The 20,117-nt window shown below is 38.2% G+C and overlaps 1 protein-coding gene across 4 annotated transcripts in view; it reads right to left on the bottom strand.

The window, feature by feature from the left end:
- ATG4C (autophagy related 4C cysteine peptidase) overlaps nt 1–17,821 on the bottom strand; it is an 82,826-nt gene extending 65,005 nt beyond the window's left edge. For 2 of the 4 annotated variants that reach the window (XM_003265169.3, XM_030812937.1), the window contains exon 1: nt 17,654–17,806. The gene's annotated coding sequence lies outside the window, so the exon portion shown is untranslated. Of the gene's footprint in view, nt 1–17,653 lie in introns of all 4 variants that reach the window. The other 2 variants (XM_003265168.2, XM_030812938.1) reach the window with 2 other exon arrangements.
- Between the last annotated feature and the right edge of the window lie 2,296 nt (nt 17,822–20,117).

The following is a 20,117-nucleotide window of genomic DNA, read 5'->3' as shown; positions in this document are numbered from 1 at the left end:
CGGTTCATGCCATTCTCCTGCCTCAGCCTCCCAAGTAACTGGGATTCCAGGTGCCTGCCACCACATCCGGCTAATTTTTTGTATTTTTAGTAGAGACGGGTTTTCACCGTGTTAGCCAGGATGGTCTGGATCTCCTGACCTCGTGATCCGCCCGCCTCAGCCTCCCAAAGTGCTGGGATTACAGGCGTGAGCCACTGCGCCAGCCTTCTTTTTTATTTTTTTTTAAGATGGAGTCTCGCTCTGTCGCCCAGGCTGGAGTACAGTGGCAACATCTCGGCTCACTGCAATCTCTGCCTCCCAGCAGGCTGGTCTTGAACTCCTGACCTCGTGATCCACCCACCTTGGCCTCCCAAAGTGCTGGGATTACAGGCACGAGCCACCGCGCCCTGCCATTCTTTTCTTTAATCATTAGACAAATTATTGCCAGGCACTGTTCTAGGCACTGCAGGTACAGCTGAGAACAAAGGCAATGAAATACCTGCTCTCTTGGAACTTACACTCCAGATATATTCTTGGGATGTCAATTAAATAGGCAGTTGGATATATAGATCTGGAGCTCAAAGGAGAGGTCTGGGCTAGGCATATTAATTTGAGAACTGCTGATGTATAAATGGGAATGAAAGCTATAAACACATTCCTCAAGGACTCTGTTTTTTTGTTTATACCCCTAGCACTTGGCATAGTTCCTGGTACTTAAGGATGATATTTAAGGCCCTTCATGAAATAACCTCTGCCTACTTACTCAGTTTCCTCTTTTACTACTTCACATGCAGCATATGCTGAAACCACATTTAATATTAATATCAAAGCTTCCTGAACTTGGTATGTTATCTGGTACCTCATGCCTTTGCATCTGTTCCCTCTACCTCAAGTGCCTTACTGCTCACCCTCACTGTATGACGAACTTACTATCATGGAGTCCCTGAAACCCAGCTTTGGTTTCAGTTTCTCTGGTAAGACTGGTAAGATTCCTGACTGCCTTCTCTAAACTTTAAACTAAGATAGGTGTCCTCCTCTTAGTTCTCATAGGATCCTACATTTTCCTGTATCACCACATTCATTGCACTATATTGTAACTGACTGTTCTTAAATTCTGCCTGGCACAGAATTGGTTCTCAAAAACATTTATTAAAGGAATCAGTGAACTGATATGAAATATAGGTATATCACTAGCAGCACTCTCACCAGAATTAGAATTTTTTTTTAACTGACACTAGAATAAAGAAAAGGAAAGAAGAATTTTCCTCAAGAAAACTGCATACATAATTTAACAAAATCTGGAAAAGCAAGAAAAGGAAAAGAGTTTATAAAATGTGTGAATTACATATAGTGCACCCACATGATGGATTATGCACCCATTAAAAATGTCTCCTAAAATGGGGAAACACTATGCAGGATCTGAAACTTATGTGTCATATGACACAGGCAAGGGCAGGGACAGCAGAGGGGGAATGAAGGGAGTTAGAAAGTAAGAAAGAAGTACAGCAAAATGTTAAAAGTAGTTTCTCTGTGGTTATTTTCATACCACAGTTGCCCACCTTTTCCAAATCTTATACAAAAACATTTATTATTTTTAGAATTAAAAAAAAATATTTTTAAAAAGCCACCAAGCTTGATCTTCTAGATCCAAAATTTTTAAATGAGAGTATGTGCATGCACGTATCTTCTTTCTAAGTCTGAAAGAAATAAGGCCACAGGGAAGACTTTTTGCTTCAGACAGTTCCCATCACCAGCCATCCGGAATACTCTGGACAGTCCTCAGCAAGTGTGAAAACCAAGATGCCTTAAACTGGATGGGGAAAAAATGAAGACAGTGAGCAATTAGACATGTTATATGGGGAAGTCTGTATCTTAGATAATGATGCCTAAGTAAATACATAAGCAAGATAAGATGCTGTGACAAATCCATGGAGGCAGAGAGTAGAAGGATGGTTACCAGTGGCTAGAAAGGGTAATGAGAGGGTTGGGGAGAGGTGGGAATGGTTAATGGGTACAAAAAAAAAAAAAAGAAAGAATGAATATGACCTAGTGTTTGATAGCACAACGGGGGATTATTGTCAATAATAATTTAATTGAACATTTAAAAATAACTAAAAGAGCATAATTGGATTGTTTGTAATACAAAGGATATATGCTTGAGGGAACGGATACCCTATTTTTCATGATGTAAGTATGACACATTTCATGTCTATATCAAAACATCTCATGTACCCCATAAATATATACACCTACTATGTACCCACAAAAATTAAAATTAAAAATTAAGATGCTGTGATAGATACAGAAATTAATGAAACAAATATTCTAACCTCAAAGGCCCTTAGAGTGGAATAAATTGTTGAGTTGTTATTTCATTATTTTTGGCCAAAACTCCTGCTATGTAGCTACACTATTTACTCAGAGTAACTTTACCCCCAAACTTGAAACAATTGAAATGCCTTTGGAACACATCCTTAACTATTCTATGAAAATACTTTCATTATCATTGTTAGATAGAGTAGTTGAGAACAATAAAATTATTATCATAAGGTTAAACTAAAGATGAGTTGTTGCTAGTTTAATAAATAATTCAGCATAGTTACTTTTCATATGACTAAAATTAAATTCCATTTTTCTGTAAAGACTGAAACCCACTTTATTTCTGTAACAAAAATTTAAATGGAGCCTGGTGTGGTGGCTCACACCTGCAATCCTCACACTTTGGGAGGCTGAAGGGGAGAACTGCTGGAGCCGAGTTTTCAAGACAGCCTGGACAACATAGTGAGTTTTTCTCCCTATGAAATTAAAAATTAGCCAGACATGGTGGCGTGTGCCTACAGTCCCAGCTACTGGTGAGGTTGGGGGATTACTTGAGCTGAGGAAGTCAGGGCTGCAGTAAGCGATGATTGTGCTCCTGCACTCCAACCTGGACGACAGAACAAGATACTGTCTCAAAAATAAATAAATAGCCAGGCGCGGTGGCTCACGCCTATAATCCCAGCACTTTAGGAGGCCAAGGTGGGTGGATCACAAGGTCAGGGGTTCGAGACCAGCCTGACCAACATGGTGAAACACCATCTCTACTAAAAATACAAAAATTAGCCAGGCATGGTGGTGCACGTCTGTAATCCCATCTACTCAGGAGGCTAAGACAGGAGAATCACTTGAACCTGCGAGGCAGAGCTTGCAGTGAGCCAAGACTGTGCCACTGCACTCCAGCCTGGGCAACAGAGCAAGACTCTGTCTCCAAAAAAAAAAATAAATATTAAAATGGCTGTTTCTAAAACTCTTAACTTTGGAGAAATCAGAGATTATTTTGAAAGATGATCCCTTGAGCCATGTTGGAAAGTATTACAAATTGAGACACTTTATAAAGGATAACCAAAAATTCCGATTGAAGAGGCGAGTTGCCTTACCACATATTAAAACACACTATAAAACTACAGTAAAGTTTAGTACTATTTAAATTTACTTTTCTTATTAGCACAGGATAACACTGAATAAAACATAATGGAGAGCACAAATATAAACCCAAGCATATTTAAGAATTTAGTACCTAATACGAAAAATAACTACACGAGTGAGAAAAGATGGCTAATTTAATAAATAATGCTAAAACAATAAGATAGACAGTTTTTAAAATAAAGCTAGATGACTACCTCAATAAATGATGAATTCTAGATGAATCAAATATTTAAATATAAATGCAAACACATATGTGCACATATTTCAAGGAAACAGATTTAAATTATTTTTTAAATCTTGGGGTAGAAAAGGCCTTTCTGGCTGGGCACGGTGGGCTCATGCCTGTAATCCCCACACTTTGGGAGGCCAAAGTGGGTGGATCACCTGAGGTCAGGAGTTCAAGACCTGCCCCGCCAACATGGTGAAACCTCGTCTCTACTAAAAATACAAAAAAATTAGCCAGGCGTGGTGGCACGCGCCTGTAATCTCAGCTACTTGGGAGACTGAGGCAGAAGAATTGCTTCAACCCAGGAGGTGGAGGTTGCAGTGAGCTGAGATTGTGCTACTTCACTCCAGCCTGGACAACAGAGCAAGATTCTATCTCAAAAAAAAAAGGTTTTTCTAAGCATGGTATACAAAACCAGAAATCAGACAGGAAAATGTAATTAAATAAAAATGAAAACTTTGTAGAGAAAGAAGAAAAACAGTATAAGGTTGTTACAATCCAACAATAAGGAAAAAAGCTCAATACCAATTACCAATTACATAGATAAAGAATTAATGTCCTTAATATACCAAAAGGTCTTATAAATCAATAAGGAAAAACCTAAACAGAAAAAAAGGCAATTGGAAAAAGAAAAAGGCCATAAACATATAAAATATTTTCAACCTTACTAGACCTTAGAAATGTACATTAAATGAATTTTTTTCATCACAAGAGATCAAACTGCCAATCCTGAAAAAACAAGCATAATTAACAATAACATAACTATTTCTCAAATTATTAACTCATAAACAATAACATAATTATTTCTCAAATTATTAACTCTGATGGCAGAGAATAGCACAGCCAGCACTAAAAGACATAAAATCATCTGCTGATGACTAAATTATGGCATATACATATTATAATTATATAGATCTATATTTATCACTATAAAAAGATATCGAGGGCATAGAGTGAGAAAAAAAGGGGAACAGCATGTATATAACTTACGCATGTCAACACATAAATATCATATATGTATATACATATGCCCACACATATACATATATACATAAAACAATGTCTAGAAGTTCATAATGTTAGTTTCTTTTTTTTTCTTTTTCCCCGAGACAGAGTCTTGCTCTGTTGCCCAGGCCAGAGTGCAATGGTGCGATCTCAGCTCACTGCAACCTCCATCTCCCAGTTTCAAGCAATTCTCCTGCATCAGCCTCGGGAGTAGCTGGGATTACAGGCATGTGCCACCATGCCCAGCTAATTTTTGTATTTTTAGTAGAGACGGGGTTTCACCATGTTGGCCAGACTGGTCTCGAACTCCTGACCTCAGGTGATTTGCCCGCGTTGGCCTCCCAAAATGCTAGGATTACAGGTGTGAGCCACTGCGCCCAGCCCATAATGTTGGCATCTAAGAAATGAACCTCTGCTTTGACTTTCCTCTTTGTATTTCTCTTTATTATGTAAATCATTCACATTGAGCCTCTTTTAAAAAACATCAAAATTATTCAAAAGTAAACTGCTCAAATAAAAAATTGAATACACTAAATTACAAATATAACCAGGTTATATTAAATTCTAACAATACAACTGAAACTGCTGGACTAGAAAATTGACAGAGAAGACACCCTATTACAAAATTCCTAAACAGCTGATAAAGTTAAAATGCTGAGACATTTTTTTTTCTCCTTTTTAAGATAAAGAACCTTATTCTTATGGTTCTTAGAGACATCAGATTCAGCTATTTAGTCATGTGAACATTTAACTTCCTCAATTTAATTCCCCATGGCAACTCTAGCTAAATAAAGTAACTTGGAGGATTATTCCTTGTTAATTCATAATTTTTGTTTCTCCTTAAAATAAATGGGGTAACATTTGGAAAGAGAAAAAGTAATAAATTAATGCTTTGTTCTATTAAAATATTTTATTTATATTTGTGTCAGATAAGCCAAGGAAAGCAAGACAAACAGTACTTGTAGTTTAACTGCAAATGAGCAAAAAAAAAAAAAAAAAAAAAAACCCACACAAATCAGGAAACCGCTTGCCTGCTTTTGTTAAAAAAATAAAATTAAAACGCATTTGACTACAAAGCATAAAGAAACGTAATAATTTAGCCATAATTATAAAATTAGGAATTTTGTAATAGGATGTCTTCTCTGTCAGTATATTTCAATCCCTGTAGCAGTTAAAATGCTTGGTTTCACTGCCCCAGTGATTAACTGATACGCCAAAATTCTTGTTTATTCTCTGTGGTGTCATTAGATTCTCAGTCTGGAAAGCATCAAAATAATATACTTCACAATTTCCAAACTATTTTTAGAAGGTGCTTATGAATTACTTCTTTAAAAACTATGAGAAATTATTAAATCTCCCCTCCTTTTTTTTTTTTTTAAGTAAAAAGGGGTCTCCTTCTGTTGCCTAGGATGGACTGTGCAGTGGCACAATCATAGTTCACTGCAGACTTAAACTCCTGCATTCAAGCAATCCTCCCGCCTCAGCCTTCCAAGTAGCTGGGACTACAGACACCAATCACCATCCCTGACTTAGAAAAATTACTAAATCTTTTTTCAAGCAGATGTTCTTTACTAATACATACTACAACAACCTTATCATCTGCCATCTTCATATTTCTGTGCATTGTTAACATTCTAACACATCCATTTTAATTAGATGATAATAGTATTAAAGAGAAGAAAACTATTTTATCCTATCTCAGTAAGCAAAGATAAAGCTAACAGATGAGGTTTATTCCTAACTTTACTGTTAATGATACAAAAAGCACAGTGAAGACTAAGCAGAATTCTTTTGGAGAGCAGAGCTACAACATCTGATAGGAAAATTATCGATTGAGACCCAGATGTCATTTTTAGAGAGTCACTTTTCTAACCAATAACCATGTATTAAGATAGTCAAAAAATTGTAAACTGATAAATGTAAAGAGTACTCAAATCAATGTACAAGAAGGGCAGGTGAAGGTAATCAGCCTCTCCCATCTAGCAATAAGAAGACTACTTTATCCACTGAGGATTTAAGGCCAAGTAAATGCTCCTGGCAGAACTTTAGGGATTAAGTCTATGGAATACATCTCAGTCACATAGTGCAATGGGTAAAAACACCGCAGAGCTCTGGAATTTGTGAATGCTCAGGCATCTTCCTCTAATAGTATTCTGCTGCTAGATGAAATATAGATATTGATTTAGAATTTTTATGTGCTTTTAGCCATACCATCAAATAAAATGAACTGTGACGTCTACTCTAAGTTTTTTATCTATTATATGTAACCTTTTCTACCTGCTTGCATTTTTAGTAAGAAATATCAATCCCTTATCTGATCTTGAAGGTCTCTAATACAATGGGCTATCATCTCTGCTCTCATTTCTTCTCTCCCTCTTCTTTGTTTACAGAAACATCAATTATTATGTCCATTTCTATTCCTTCTCTTCACCGATACCTGCCAGTCTTCTATCTTCAGGCACTGAACTTGTACTCTATAAATGGTCAGTTTGTACATTCTTTTCCTTATATTTTTAAAAAGCGGCAAATATGAAGGGGAGAGCAATAGTAATATTTACGTGCAGTGTCCCCTCTCAGAGCTAAGGGGTAGGCAAGGTAGATGGCAGTAAGAGATAATGACAAAAAGACTGAAAAAAGGAACAGCAACACAATAAAGGCAGGACATGCAGGTTCAGAAAATGGCTTTTAAAAGAAGAATAAAGGGCTGATAGCAGAGAGACTAATAAGATAGTTTTGCCTCAAGAAAAATCTTACAAACATTCTTAGGACTCCTAAGGATCACCTCCTCCAATAAAAAACACTGAATCAATGCACAGCTATTTTATAATGATGACTTAAATAAAATACCAATGCATTCTTCCCTTAAATCTAACGAGTAAAATATACATGAAAGAAACTAAGTATAAAGCAGACACACATTTATGGTCACACATAACTTCTACCAAGTTCCTCACACCTGGCTTGTGGCAAAAACCTCCACTTCTGCAGCACTGCATATTACATGTTCACAGACTGTGCAAAGTCATCATCATAACCAACCTAAATAAGATGTAAGGAGTTTAAATGACCTCAATCACGTACTTGAAGACCAAAATAAGAATTATTAATGACAGCTAGGCTGTTTTAAGATAGCCTTAAGCCTTGATCTTATCTCTAAGAAGAACATAATATTTACCACACAGTTGTTTGATAAATACATTTTAATTATGTCAGGTTCTTAGTAACCTCTGGTAAGTCGAAGGGAACTACGAATACTTGGAGCCTCCATACTTCAAAACGCAACTTTCCAAGCTCTTAATATTAACTCACGGTGTTAACCTCTTATATAGAGCTAGTAGTCTTTATATAAGAGGTAAACACCGTGAGTTAATATAGAGACTTATAGAGTCTTATATAGACTGTTATCTTTATATAAGAGGTAAAGAGTCAAATCATTTAATCAACAAAGTATAATTAACCCCTACAAGAAATGAAGGATGTAAGAATCTCAGGACTGAAAGAGAATTTACAAAGCATCTAATAACTAATACTTTTTTTGTTTTTTGGTGTTTTGTGTGTGTGTTGGTTTTTTGTTTGTTTTTTTGGTTCTTTTTTTTTTTTTTTTGAGACAAGGTCTTACTCTGTTGCCCAGGCTGGAGTGCAGTGCCAAATGCCTTGATCTCCCAGGCTCAAGCAATCCTCCCACCTCAGTTCCCTAGTAGTTGGGACTACAGGCAGACACCACCACACCTGGCTACTTTTTTCTATTCTTTGTAGAGACGGGGTTTTGCCATGTGGCCCAGGCTGATCTCAAACTCCTGACCTCAAGCGATCCGCCCACCTCAGCCTCCCAAAGTTCTAGCACTATAGGCATGAGCCACTGTGCCTGGCACTAGTAAGTATTAACAGTAGTTCTTGACCATTGTCTCACACAATACAAGCTATCACTAATCTTTCCTAATCAACAGTACTTGGGTGGAGAGGAGTAGTGAAAGAAAATGTGTAAATTTAAAGAATAAAAAAAATCACGGCCAGGCGCGGTGGCTCACGCCTGTAGTCTCAGCACTTTGGGAGGCTGAGGCGGGCGAATCACGACGTCAGGAGATCGAGACCATCCTGGCTAACACGGTGAAACTCCGTCTCTGCTAAAAATACAAAAAATTAGCTGGGCGTGGTGGCGGGCGCCTGTAGTCCCAGCTACTCGGGAGGTTAAGGAAGGAGAATGGCGTGAATCTGGGACGTGGAGCTTGCAGTGAGCCGACATCACGCCACTGCACTCCAGCCTGGGTGACTGAGCAGGACCCCGTTTCAAAAAAAAAAAAAAAAAAATCACTACCATCCTGAGAGCTGTGATCTGCTCTCTGGTTCAGACTCACTAATAACCAGCTACTACTACTTGGGTTCAACCACTATACAGTAAAAAGATCTCCTTTACAACATCCTTGCCAACTGCAGTCCCTCAGCCTCTGACTGAACACTTACTTCTAGAAAAGGGAGGTCAGTACTAAATGAATATTGTACTAAACTCAAAATACGCTATAAATGTAAAAGCCTGATAATGTTTTAAACTGTGTATTTTCATATCTGCTCTAGAGCATCCATAACTGTTTTAGAGTATCCATAGTAACTACATGATACCTGCTAATTTTAAACAACTAGATTTGCTAAAATCATACTATGGGGAACCAAGTTTCTGTCTACACATTATTTTCACTAACTGGTCCTGGTTGTAACCTCTGAAACTAATCCTTCCATTGGACAGCCCATCTGATATTTAAAGACATACCTCCTAACCTCCCTAGCCCCCAATCTTCTTTTTTCTACATTAAATGTCCCAATTCCTTCAACTGATCAGAAGACTGTCTACGAGTGGTAATGAGAACCTCAATCAGGATACTGGTGAAAGGATTAGAAATGAGTAGATAAGGCCGGGCGTGGTGGCTCACACCTGTAATCCCAGCACTTTGGGAGGCTGAGGCAGGTGGATCACGAGGTCAGGAGTTCAAGACCATCCTGGCCAAGTTGGTGAAACCCTGTCTCTACCAAAAATACAAAAATTAGCCAGGCATGGTGGCAGGTGCCTGTAATCCCAGCTACTCAGGAGGCTGAGGCAGAGAACTGCTTGAACCCCGGAGGCAGAGGTTGCAGTGAGCCAAGATCGTGCCACTGTACAACAGCCTGAGCGACAAAGCAAGACTCCATCTTAAAAAAAAAAAAAAAGAAAAGAGTAGATAAAAGTAACAAGTTGACATGGTAGACCTAGCAACATCATACAAATATATGGATGTGTATAAGCCCACATACCAGAGAGGAGTCTAAAGTGACTATGAGATTTCAGGTCTAACGTCTAGGAGGATAATGGTTCCATTAGCTGAAACAGGAAACCCAGGTAGAGAAGACTAAGGTGAAGATAGAAAATTCAGTTTGAGATACAGTGATCTTGAGGTATGTAATAAGCAAATATGAATGTTATCATGGTGCCTTTAAGAGATGACTGGGTAATTGGGGTTCTGCCCTCATAAATAAATTCACTCATGGATTAATGGATTAACAGGTTATCAGAGGAGTGGGACTGGTGGCTTTATAGGAAGAGAAAGTGAGACCAGAGCTAGTGTGTTTAGCTCCTTCACCATGTGATGCCCTGAACCACCTCAGGACTCTGCAGAGTCCCCACCAGCAAGAAGGCCCTCACCAGATGCAGCTCCTCAACCTTGGACTTTTCAGCTTTCGTAACTATAAGGAATAAATTCCTTTTTTAAATAAATTACCCAGTTTCAGTTATTCTGTTATAAGCAATGAAAGACAGACTACGACAATGGATAAGACCATTTCCAAGACCCATTATATTAGTTACTCTTGCCAAAAAAAAAAGGTGCTTCCATATTACTGAAGCTAGTACTACATGTAATTTAAACACAAAATATCACGTTTATTCATCAAGTATTTGAGTGGTTACTCCTACAAGGCACTGAGGGAGATACAATGAGCCATGAAACCCAGTTCCTGCCCTCATTAATCTTACATTCTAATAAGCAAGATGGTTATAACTAACCATAAGGCTGAACGTGGTTATATCTCACAATAGAGATATAAAGTATCATAACTATTAAGAGACATATTTTCCCCCTTTCCAATGAGAATATTCACACATGAATAATATCACAGGGTAAAATACAGTCACAACAAGCATTCTTCAAATACAAAGAAGAAGGACTTAACGAAAAACATAAATCTTTCCATTCTGGTTATAAATACAGGAAAACATTAGGCCTATTACTTGGGAATTAGTTAAAGTACCCCCAACAATTATGTCTATTCTTAAAGATTAATGCTTGAATTGTATCATCAGTTAAAAGAAGAGCATTGTTTAAAATGTTCACAAACACAATTGTTTTGGTTTACAAATGGAATCACTTGATGTCACTTTTCTTGCATTCCTAATTTTAAATATTATTATAACTGAAAAAATAGAGCTACAAGTTTAGAGCCTTACAAGTCTTAAAATTGAATATTCTCCAGCTGATATAACTGTTCTAGAGTTCTCTATAACTATATATTATAAAGTTTTAAATTATGTCACTTTAGTAGTTTTACAGATAACTGATTTTACAAAGAGTCTATTAAAAAGTAATTCGGTAGGAACCTAACTATATTTTACATTCATAACATAATCACACAGAAAAAATAATTCAAATGACTTTGAACACCTATTTTGACTATATATACCTTTAGTGGGATATATTCTAAGAACATAAAATGGCAAAGAAATCTTTACTTGGTAAATCTGTTGCTGGAAGCAGTATCAGTCAGTCTAGTAATTCCAAAACTATTTTATGTGTGTTGTAGGATAGGTTAGATGAGTAAAAATAGTGATATAATTGAGAATCAGAATTCTCTCTTTGGGAAAACAGAGCTATAAACAGGAATTGGAAGGAAGTGATGAGAACTCTGCAGTGTTGAATTTGAATTGAAGGTATCCTATGAACTCATGATTTCTTAAAAAATGTATATGTTGGCTGGGTACAGTGGCTCACGCCTGTAATCCCAGCACTTTGGGAGGCCGAGGCGTGCGGATTACCGGAGGTCAGGAGTTCGAGACCAGACCGACCAACATGGAGAAACCCTGCCTCTACTAAAAATACAAAACTAGCTGGGTGTGGTGGGCACATATCTGTGATCCCAGCTACTCGGGAGGCTGAGGCAGGAGAATTACTTGAACCCGGGTGGCAGAGGTTGCGGTGAGGCAAGATCCGCCATTGCACTCCAGCCTGGGCAACAAGAGCAAGGCTCTGTCTCAAAAAAAAAAAAAAAGTGTATATGCGTGTCCATTTAAACGGTCTAGAACCAATGACACCCCAGTAGCAAAGAGCATATTCAATAACCAGATCTTGGTTTTGTTTTTTGTTTTGTTTTGTTTTGTTTTTTTGAGACGGAGTCTCGCTCTGTCGCCCAGGCTGGAGTGCAGTGGCGCGAACTCGGATCACTGCAAGCTCCGCCTCCCGGGTTCACGCCATTCTCCTGCCTCAGCCTCCCTAGTAGCTGGGACTACAGGCGCCTGCCACCACGCCCGGCTGATTTTTTTTTTGTATTTTTTAGTAGAGATGGGGTTTCACTGTGTTAGCTAGGATGGTCTCGATCTCCTGACCTCATGATCCACCCACCTCAGCCTCCCAAAGTGCTGAGATTACAGGCGTAAGCCACCACGCCCGGCCCAGATCTTGGTTTCTAAGAATCATTTTCCACTAAAATAAACCAGGACTCTGTGGTAAAATGGCTGATTCCATGCACTGAGCAGGACATTTACAAGGTGAGGCTGGAACATCTTATTGTGCAAATATGAGTAAGAAAGTGCTCAAACACCAATGTGGACATATCCAAAGTTCATGGGAACCAGCTTGAAGGATCTACTACTAACCAGATTTGAGATAATTTAATCACCAAAAGGAATGATGGTAGCAAATTATAACACACTGCATAGATTTTGAAAAAAAGGATACTTGGGTACATAGTGATACTAAAATAAAAAAGAAGAGAAAGCTCTTATTTAGAGAAGAGAGTCAGCAAATATATGTAGGAATGACAGAAGTGGGAAATCACTATTTGGCAACCACCAATGCTTTTATCAATGGCTACTAACATCACTGGATAGGAAAACAAAACCTGCAAAACAGAATATCCACATGACCTCAATTCATCACCCCTACAGATTACTAAATACAAAAGGGAAAACGTACTTTCAGAATATGGCTGATTCAAAATCTGGCTAAACTAAGTGATCAAACTTAATCACCAATAATGGAATAAACCATCATTATGTTAATCCTAATATGATTAAATGGAAAGTTCAAAACATCACCCATGTAATAGTAAAAAAAAAAAAAAAAAGAAAAAAGAAAAACCCACAACTCTTCAATCTGAAACTAATTGTGAGGAAAAAAATCAGATAAATCAATTTTGTGAGGCATTCTACCTGAAGACAAAAAAAGAAAGAAAAGATAAAGACTATTCTAGATAAAACAGACATATAAGTACTAAATACAATTAATGTCTTTAATTGGATTTGGTATTTTTGTAATGGTATAATGACATTACTGGGATATTTGGAAAAATCTAATTGTTGAATATGGACTGCACATTAGACAATATTATCATATCAAGGTTAAATTATTTGGATATGCTAATGGCATAGTTATGTAAGAAAATGTGCTAGTTCTTAGGAGATGCATGATGAATTATTTGGGAGTAAAGTGTCACGTTTCCACCTTACTTTCAAATAGTTCAGCAAGAAAAAATGTGTGTGTGTGTGTGTGTGTGTCTGTGTGTGTGTGTCTGTGTGTATTTATAGAGAGAGCAACAGCACTTGTCTAACAGCAAGGAATGAGAGCAAAAGAGGCACAATGTTAACAACTAGTGAATCTAGGTAAAAGGATATACAGGCATTTGTCACACTAGCATTTCAATGTTTTTACAGGTTTGAAAGTAAAAAGAAAAAAATAAGGGAAAAAGTAGAAGTTAGGTTGATTTTAGAGCAGCTGATTAGACTTCATAAAGCCTAACTACTCTTCACCCTATTCATAAGAGCTAAAAGCAAGTTCAAACTTCGAAAAGGTTTGGCTAAAAATAAAGGTAATAATCCTAACAAACAATAAGTAATGACAAACTAATCACCATAAGTTTTCTATCACAGCTGTAAACTACCCATAATCTCAGAACTCTGTGAAAGATGTTATGTGCTGGTTTATCTGGGACAATAGTGAATAAGCAAAACTATTTTATATATTTTCTCCAAATCTAAATACCAAATAAATTTTTTTTCTCAAATTGAGTTTTATTAGTTACAAGGTATCCTAAAATTAAAATGGTGTCACAGGAGTCAAGATGATCTTGAACCCAGTATCACTATAATAATAATGATAATAAACACTTAAAATCTGTACGAAGTATTTTATTAACCTATGTACATATATCATCTCATTTAATTCTCATAACAATTCTATAAGGCTGGCACTATTATTACCCTCATCTTATAAATTTAAAAAAAAAAAAGGCTTGGAAAAGCTGTATAACTTCTTCAAGGTCATACTGCTAGTATATAGCAAATAGAAACCGTGAATCCAGGCAGTCTGACACCAAAGTCTCTTTGCTCTATACTCTCTACCACTTTACTAAGAAATGTAAAATTTAAACAATAAACTATAAATCACTACTGTTTGGGTTCAATATCTCTCAAAAATTACATGAAGCATTTCAGAGAAAAATCAAAAGTATGTATTTTTCCCTAATGCATTTATATTTATATATGTACCAAATGAATGAAGTTAGAAATTAACTAGATGCCAGTTTACTACCAAATCTCAAGTGAAAATAAAGATGGCATGTAACTGCATTATTCAGTTACCTATTCATATACATGGTTTAATATATTACAGATAGATTCAAAACAGAGACCAACATATTTCCAGATGCTTTCATGTAGAACCCCACCCCTGCTCAATCAAGAAAAAATGATACCAAAAAAACCTATTTTAGGCATAGTATTACTCAAATATACAAAACTACAACAATGACACAAAAGGGTAAAAAATAATTAAGAAATTAACCTTAAACACTGCTACCACAATAAAAAATACTAATAAACAAAGCATGTTTCCCAAACCTGGTCCTCTTTCAATGTTCTCTACCTCGGTGAACGGTGCAACAATCCTTCCAGTTATATAAGCCAAAAACCTAAGATTAGCCAATGAGATCTTCCTCTCCCTCACCTTCCATGTCTAATCCATCACCTAGTTCCACCTCCTGAACACCTCTGGAATCCATCTTACCACCACCACCTTGTCCAAAATACCATCTCTCAAATGGGCCACTCCAACAATCTTCTAACTGGCCTCTCCCCATCCCCACTCTTATCCCCTCTATGATCAGTTCTTCCTCTGTGTAACATCAAGTTCTTTTTCAATAGCATTTACCACAGTTGTAACTTTAAATTTCTTTGACTATTTTATTTATGTTTGCCTCCTCTGTTAGATAGTAAATTCTATGAGGGTAAACACCATATTTACTCACTACTATACCATTGTGGCCTAGAAGAGTGTCTAGTTAATAAATAAATGCTAAATGATTGAATGCATGTCAAATATTACAATTTTATTTATAAATAGTCCTAAAAATAAAAATAAAGTGCTTTATAAGGCTCACCAATTATTCTATATCACAGATTTTTACTTTTTTTTTTCTTTTTTGAGACAGGGTCCTAATTTCTACCTACCAATCCCTAACCACTATTTAAATTCCAGATTAGATCTCATCTTCATGAAACATTCCCTAGTTATCTCTCTTCTCACCTTTAACATTCTAAAACACTCCCGTAAAATCTAATACATATTGACTATATTTTCTGCTTCTTCAAAGCAAAGTTTACATCTCATACATTCTGCTAGAGTATAAGCTCCCTAAGAGCAGGGACTTTTCTTGTTCACTCTATATCCCCAGCACCTTGAAGAGTGTCTGGTAGGAATAGCTGCTGAGTAAGCATGTGTTGATTTAACGCTCTTTATATATTCCAGGATAGAGCACAAATCCTTGCAGCTATTGTACAGTGGGAAGAGTCGAAAAGAACTGAAGTAAATTCCTTAAATTCTTCAAGCTTCAGTTTTTTTCATCTGTTAAATGTAAATAATACTCAATAGCTTACTTAGTTGGAATAACTGAGCTAATGCTTTAAAAGCATCTATGCAGAGCTGAGGACAAGAGGATACTCTTACCAATAAATGTTTTGGTGATTTTGTGACAATAGTTAAATAGTAAGTAGTCACTAAATGCCTACTAAATGAATAAAATCTCAGGAAAAATATTAAAAGATTGAGTAATGGTTAGCTTATCATTTTTTTCAATAAAAAATTATATGAGTAAATTTATTCTGAAATATATTTCGCCCCAAATCTTAAGCATAGCTGAAACTATTTCAGCATTTTGTGGATTAATTAGGAATAATCCCAATTTAACATTGTACCAGTATTAATATTTATATTTTACTGACATGTATAGATCACACTTGATAGCTTAAAAAAGAATGATAATCTTAGTATAAGAACCTCTTTAGTGCAATAATTGGAATAGAAAACAAGCAGCAAACTCATTTGAGTTACGTGGTTCCCCAGAAAGCCAGAAAATTTCTGCCTTTTTATAAAACATTAGTGAACAGAACACGATGCTGTTCACCAGAACCATCAAAATATCTAGAAATACTTCATAACGAATCACCATAAATACATTTTTCCAAATACTTGAATCCTATTTTAAAGAAAAAGAGCATTAATTAAATGGCTTTTAATGACTTTTTGCTAAATTATACAATTCCTTACATGGGCCACTTTTTGACATGTGGTTCTAAAAATTTTATAGCGAATGACCTGGTAATTCAATATAGCCTCAGATTATTGGACTAAATAGAAACTCTTCCTGTTCAAAGAAGCTTTAGCAATTTGAAACTCTGACAATACATAGACTTTAACTTTCAAAGCCTTTCCATTCCCTCTGGGTACTCTCAATGGCTCATAATCTAATTACAAGTCACAAGCAAGCAAGAAGGAAAGATCATTCCCTTGTCTCTTTCTGCCATCAACTGACACAAAATCATTGCCAAAAACCCACTGGGGACATATGGTCCAAGCAGGAAAACATAAGAAAACTCCTAAGTAATTCGGATATAAAAAGATGCAAGACGAGGTATTCTTCTCTAACTATAGGGTAGCAGTGAGCTATATACCCATGTGGGTAAATAACCAATACAAAACGAACAGGTAAGCCAAAGAAATCACAAGAAATATAAACTCAGTAAGCAGTGATGCTGAGTTGACCGCTGAAGGTTCTCATACATGAATATAGTCATCATATGTAAGAATTTATTCTACACCTCCAACCTCAAAAGCCCTTAGATGCGGGTAGGGTTGGGAGAGTTCACGGTGAGCGGGAACCAAATGAAGTGAATGAACGTTAATATTTAGATGGAAAGGCATCAATATATGCAAGGCAGTGTGTTATGGCTTGAAGCAGTAACAAACACCAAAAAGGGAGAAAGAGGCTAGGAATGAGAATAGAGAGATAGTGGGGATCCAGTTATTATTATTATTTCCTTTTTTATTTTTTAAAAGAGCCGGGCCGACAGAGCACTGGCATGAGGAGGGATCAAATGGATGCGATAGATCAGGGGAAAGAGTCTTGCCTGCAACATCTATGAAAACCACAAGGAAACGAAGAACAGCTGCCCACAGTTAGGCTTACGGTTATCTCTGGAACCCAGGACAGAGCGAGGAAGAGTCAGAAGACAAATGACATTAGAAAGGAGAGACAAGGCAGGCGCCAAAACCCTCAGAGAACCCAGATAGTTGGTCACAGGGTCTTCACTGAAGGCGGACCCCCCCAAGAAACCCGGTCATTCGGGGACCAGAGACACTAAGTCCCAAACTTCTCGACTCCTTTAGCCTCAAGCCGATCCCTCACCGAAACAGAAGGACTGGAGAACTGTAAAAATGTGCAGGAGCCACCAACCCGGGAAATGCTCCAGCTCTAGCAGCAGCCGCCACAAAAGCAGCCCGCACACACGCAGACGTTCCGACTTCAGCGCCGCAGCTACAGGTACTTTGAGCACCCCGGCCACCGTAGTAAGAGGAACCGCCTCCGCGTCAAATCCATCAGATCAGCCACTTCCGGGATACGAAAGCCTTGCGATTGGCAGTAGCGATAGCAGCGGCGTAGAGGCTTCTGCTATGCTTAAACTTTATCCATCCCTTTTTCCCATCTGTTCGCCACCCAAGCCGCTAATCCACCAATGCAGCAAGCGCAGAACCAAGAGAAAGTATCCATCTGTGAGCATTGTCTCTCTGATAGACAAACCACATTACGGCTGCCATAAATTCCTCTTGAGCACTTGGACTTCAACTACCAGCAGGCCATGCAGCATCACGCCCTTGCCTCTGGCGTAGGAACTGCAAGATCCAGCATGCATTGCGGCCCTCCTTCCTGGCACTCGGGACCAAGATAGAGTCTAACCAAGCCTCACTTTGATTTAAAAAAAAAAAAAAAAAAAAAAAAAGCCAGGATGCCTTCTTATCCTGTTGTGAAGGAACTCTAAGCCAAGCCATTATTAGGACTGTAGGTTATTTATAAAACATCAAGGGATATGTGCACTCATTTTCCATATTCAGATTATTTTCAAGCATTAAAACACAGGACAGCCGGGCGCGGTGGTTCGCGTCTGTAATCCCAGCACTTTGGGAAGCCGAGGCGGGTGGATCGCTTGAGGTTAGAAGTTCGAGACCAACCTGGCCAACACGGTGAAAGCCCGTCTCTGTTAAAAAATAAAAAAAATTAGCCAGGCCTGGCGGCGGGCGCCTGTAATTCCAGCTACTTGGGAGCCTGAGGCAGGAGAATCGCTTGAACCCGGGAGGCAAAGGTTGCAGTGAGCAGAGATCGCGCCACTGCACTCCAGCCTGGGCGACAGAGCGAGGCTTTGTGGAGAAAAAAAAAAAGAAAGAAAGAAGGAAAAGAAAAAAGGACGGTCTGAAGATGCTTTTTATAACGTGGAAATTTTTGGCCAGGCGCGGCGACTGACGCCTGTAATCCCAGCACTTTGGGAGGCCGAGGCGGGCGGATCACTTGAGCCCAGAAGTTCCAGACCAGCCTGGCCAACATGGTGAAACCCCGTCTCTACTAAAAATATAAAAAATTAGCCGGGTGCGGTGGCGCGCGCCTGTAATCCCAACTACTCAGGAGGCTGAGGCAGGAGAATCACTTGAACTCGGGAGGCGGAGTTTTCGGTGAGCCAAGATTGTGCCTCTGCACTCCAGCCTGGGCGACAGAGCGAGACCCTGTCTCAAAAATAAAAAATAAAAATAAAAATAAATAAAGTGGAAATTTTTATCTTCACTCCTAAATGATGTCAAGAGAAATACTGTTACTGTAAAATGTAATCCTATGCGGTTTTACAGTACCGCAGATTTTGTTGGAGCAAGGACTACCAGACATGCTTCTGAATTACAAAGGAAATTATACTAAAAACTAGAAATAAAATATGAAGTCTATACCACCGGACTGTGAAACCACGTGGGAATGACAACCTTCAAGAATGAAGAGCTCTGGGAAGTGAGGAGCTGCCTGCCCGGCCGCCCCGTCTGGGAAGAAGTGGGGAGCACCTCTGCCCGGCCACCCCGTCTGGGAAGAAGTGAGGAGCGTCTCTGCCCAGCCGCCCCGTCTGGGAAGTGAGGAGCGCCTCTGCCCGGCCGCCCCGTCTGGGATGTGGGGAGCGCCTCTGCCCGACTGCCCCGTCTGGGAGGTCTACCACGGAGGCCAGAAGCAATGTGGGGGCTGGACGTGGTGGCTCACGCCTGTAGTCCCGGCACTCTGGGAGGCCGAGGCGGGTTGATCACTTCAGTCTGGGAGTTCGAGACCAGTCTGGCCAACATGGCGAAACATATGAAAAATACAACAGACACACCAACCGACCAACCCGGTGACAACAAAACAGGTCTACCCTGGAGTCATACTCTAATTTTTTCTATTTTCCTCCCTTTCTGATCCTTTATCCCACTTTCTTTTTCTTCCTCTTCCTTCTCCTTCTTCTTTGTCAAATAGAGGATTGAGTTATTATCACTGATCCATATAAAGTCCCTCTCTCATTTATTTTCTTTAATTCCCACTGCCCATTTCTATTCCCCGTCTTCCCATGTGCAACCTTCCTAATATGTTTGATACGCATCTTTTTGTTTGTATGTATTTTTAGAAAATGTTTATTGTTTTGTGTGCAAAAAAAATTAATAAAAAAAAGAAAAGAAAAGAAAGAATGAAGAGTTGAAAAGTTCAAAATTAAACTTGAAATTTTTTCAATTTTGCAATGGATTTGATGGTTTAAATTATTTTTTTATTCTCACAGAAACAGGTAGCTGGATTTATTTATTTTTTATTCATG

The sequence above is a fragment of the Nomascus leucogenys genome, chromosome 5 (genome assembly GCF_006542625.1).
Source record: "Nomascus leucogenys isolate Asia chromosome 5, Asia_NLE_v1, whole genome shotgun sequence".
Lineage (NCBI taxonomy): Eukaryota > Metazoa > Chordata > Mammalia > Primates > Hylobatidae > Nomascus > Nomascus leucogenys.
The sequence above is the reverse complement of the archived record's forward strand: the minus strand, read 5'-3'. Positions and strand labels throughout refer to the sequence as shown.